General features: G+C 30.3%; 1 long non-coding RNA gene across 2 annotated transcripts; it reads left to right on the top strand.

The window, feature by feature from the left end:
* The first annotated feature begins 1,043 nt into the window (after positions 1-1,043).
* On the top strand, positions 1,044-2,821 carry LOC148768975 (uncharacterized). Of its 2 annotated transcripts, none has more exons than XR_016032129.1 (2): positions 1,044-1,148; positions 1,746-2,821. It is a non-coding gene; the product is annotated as an uncharacterized LOC148768975 (long non-coding RNA). The 2 variants fall into 2 exon arrangements; XR_016032130.1 differs by having other exon boundaries at positions 1,044-1,179.
* The last annotated feature ends 972 nt before the right edge of the window (positions 2,822-3,793 follow it).

Below are 3,793 nucleotides of genomic sequence, written 5' to 3'. Positions count from 1 at the left end.
ACATATTTTAATTTATACAAAAAATAAATAAATAAATTATTTGGTTGTACTGAAGCTTCATAAGCAAGGTGTCCTCGACCCCATGATTTTTGAAACATATTCCAGTATTTCTAATTTCTTATAAGAAACAAATTCTGATATTAATATTATTACATATTATAAGATGATGTATTTTAAATTTTATTCATATAATGAAAATAAAATATACATTATGGGTTATAGTGTATTTAATTGGCAAGAGAAATTAAAGAGGAAATTATATTTATAAAATTTAAACCATACCTTTAAAAAAAAAAATTTTAATTAAAACTTATACCAATTTTCAGCAAAAGTATAACTAATTTTTTTTTTTAATTCTAAAAATTTCAGTAATCGTAATGAATTTTAATTTCCACTTTTGTTGTATCTGAGTCATAGTTGATTTTTAACATTTGAAAAAACAAATTGAAATTATTCGAATCCGATCCAGTTTGTTCGATTTGCACCCTTGTTTGATACACATCAAAAAACCAGATAAACTATCCGATCCTGATAGATATTGTCACACACAAATCATTTAATTTTTTTTCTTTTTTATTTATAATTTATGGAAAGAGAAACAAAAGTCTACATTGTTCATCTACACACGCAACCGTGTGTGTATTATGAAGAAATTAGATGTTACACCTGATTGTATATATTGGGTGGATTTAAATCGGAAATTTACACATAATCACTACTAGAAAAAGAGTCTTTAGTGACGGTGTAATGACGCTCTAACGTGACGCCTCTTAAAACTCGTCTCAATAACCACTCTATCATGACGCATACAATTAAAAGGGTTCCGCTAGTTTTATGTTTATTAATTTTATTTTTTGTAATTCTTAAAAAAAATTATAAAATGACGCTTTTGCATAGCTCGTCACAATATAATAATTCTTTTGAGACAATATTTACAAGGCGTCTTTACAGGTCACCAAAATAATTTAATAAAAAAATGAACTCCCCTCAATTTTCGTGGGCACACACATAAGTATCTGCTAACCCATTTCTCTTTTCAACTTCCCTTATTCTCACTACAGACCACTACTTTCTAACCCTTTTCTCGTTAAAGACTTCAGAACACAAATTCATGGGCAATTCTCGACCGATTGCAATTGTGCATAAAGGTACTGAAAATAACATTTCACCACGGTACAGGTAAAACCCAATTGCTATTGTTGGTTTTCTTTAGTTGTCAATCTAAGGAATGTGTATTAGGGTTTTGAGTTCGTTTTAGATTTAAACAAATGAAACTTTATTAATTTTTGTTTTATTTGTTATTGAACGCATCAGCATGTTCAAATTAATGTTTCGATTAATTTGTGCAACTCATGAATTCTATTTATTTTCTGGTAATTGGGTGGGTACTTTACGCTTTTCTGAAAGTAGAAAAATAGAAATAAATATTGTGTACATATTCGTATAGCTATGGATAGTCTGCTAAGTGGTACCTTATCTTTTTCTAAAAGTAAATTAGTGTTTTTCATGTATATTTTGGATTTATATCAAAATGTTGTACTTAGATTTTAAATGTTGCACAGTTTAATACTCACTAAAAAAATTCAACATTCATAGGTGAGATATGTGTTAACAAATTATAACCATAACCTCTGATAATCAGATTCTATGTGTTAGTAAACATTCACTATGTGCTTATTTACGATTAGTTTCGAGGAGATTGTAAACTAAATCATCACCTCGTTTCTGTTTTAATCATGAGCCAGGTAGGTATTCAGAGTAACTTTAGAGAGGCGAAATTGGTTTGGATAAATTGTTAAAGGTTTGTTATGTATTTTGAGGGTAAGTTTTATTAGCCAGGTGTTATACAAATTTCTTCTATAGTTTTCTTTCAATATTTTAAGCATTTAAACATATCTACTACTTTCAATTGCAATTAACACTTTTTTCAGGTAGAAACAGGTTTTGGTTCCTTCATACAAACTAGTAGTGAATGAATTCGTTAAAGGAAGTGTATTATTGTCTGCTCCAGATTCTGTAAAGCCAATCAATACTGGTAACCTTCTATTAGATCTCATCCGTGTATGATGACTTTATATCGTTTTATATAATATGTTATTTTTGTTTTATGAATTTGTCTATGTTAACAGTACAAGCTATGTGAATGTCCATGGGACAGAGCACATATGAAATATTCAGCATAGTGTACAATCTTTCCTTTGTTGCTATTCTCTTGACCACAAAGGATTAGGTAACCTATTTCTACATAAATTTTAGAGTTATTCATGTTCCCCACCATGTTTCTTTTAAATTATATAGTCCAATTAGCCTTACGATAATATCTCATGATTCCTGCTATGCAGCCTAAGTCCGTACATCTTGTAAGACGTTTAATTTTGGTGTTTTTAATCTGATGTTCTATTATGTTTTTAATTATAAAGGGACAATATACATGCATTTCTTTGTTATTAACATATGTTGATTTTGCAGTAATGGAAAGCATAAGGATGGTTATTTGTCTCTATTTTCTATACTATTAGCGAGGTTATTGGATTGATGATTGTTTGGCCCTATATTCGGAAATGATCTACTATACATCGTATCAAACGTTCTATTTTTTATCTTTATTTTTTTTACTGACTGATATTTGATTATTTGAATAGATCCATGGATGGATAAAAGAAAACAAGAGACAATTATGGTGGCAGCTTTATGGCCAAGTAATACTTTTGGATGTATTTTGAATATATGTAAAGGGAAGATTTATATTTTAGATGTTTGAATACATGTTATTAAAATATTTTTGTTATTTTGATCCTTGAAATGAATGTCTTCGATTTGAGGAACGCTTTTTGGTCATGTATGCACACATTTTCTGTGTTTGTGGAAGAATCTTGCATATCTTTTGTTTGTGTTTGAATGTTTATACTTATGGTGCTTAATAATAGTTTTATACGTTTAAGATGCAACCAGTATACGAATTTTCCAAGCAGGTTCATTGTGAGATATGCAAATGTATTAAGAACCAAAAAATATAGTAAAAAGTATTGACAGCTATATTATGTGACTTATAAAGCCGTCACAATAACCGCATTGAGAAAACATAAAAATGGCGTCATTATATCCATGTTTCGAGACGCCTATAATTGTCATAAAAACAAGTGGTTATAGTTGTAAAAAATTGATAAAGTGACACCTTAAGTCGTCACCAATTATATATATTTGAGACGCCTGAAGGCGTCATTACATTGTGGTTTTTAAGACGGCCCGGGCGTCACGAAAAGATATTATGACGGCCACCTATGTGACGCCTCTACCTGGCGTCACAACAGCCAGAGCGTCATAATAAGCTGCTATCGTGACAGATTTGGGCGTCACAAAAACTTGTTTTTCTAGTAGTGAATCACACATACACATATGTATGTGTGCTTAATTAGTGGGTAGTTATTAAATCAAATCTAGGTGAAACATCTAACTTATATCGTGTGTTTGTGCATCATGAGTAAATGATAAGGGCAAATTACGGTCACCCTCCTAAGGTATGACTAAATTACGAAAAACCTCTCTTGTTTGGGTAATTTCAGCCACCCCTCTTTTAAATATTTATACATAACATTTTTGTAATTCGGTTATATGGCGAACCAAATCGTATATTCAGTTCGATAAACGGTATGAAATGTTGGCGAACCAAATCGTATATTCAGTTCGATAAACGGTATGAAATGTTGGCGTACCAAAATTTCGGTTCGATTTTACCGATTTAACATCCCTAAATTTAGTTCTCGAGGAGTATTTTCATAAGATATAATACATA

The sequence above is a fragment of the Erythranthe guttata genome, chromosome 7, assembly GCF_056151865.1.
Source record: "Erythranthe guttata isolate IM_541 chromosome 7, IM_541, whole genome shotgun sequence".
Lineage (NCBI taxonomy): Eukaryota > Viridiplantae > Streptophyta > Magnoliopsida > Lamiales > Phrymaceae > Erythranthe > Erythranthe guttata.
The sequence above is the reverse complement of the archived record's forward strand: the minus strand, read 5'-3'. Positions and strand labels throughout refer to the sequence as shown.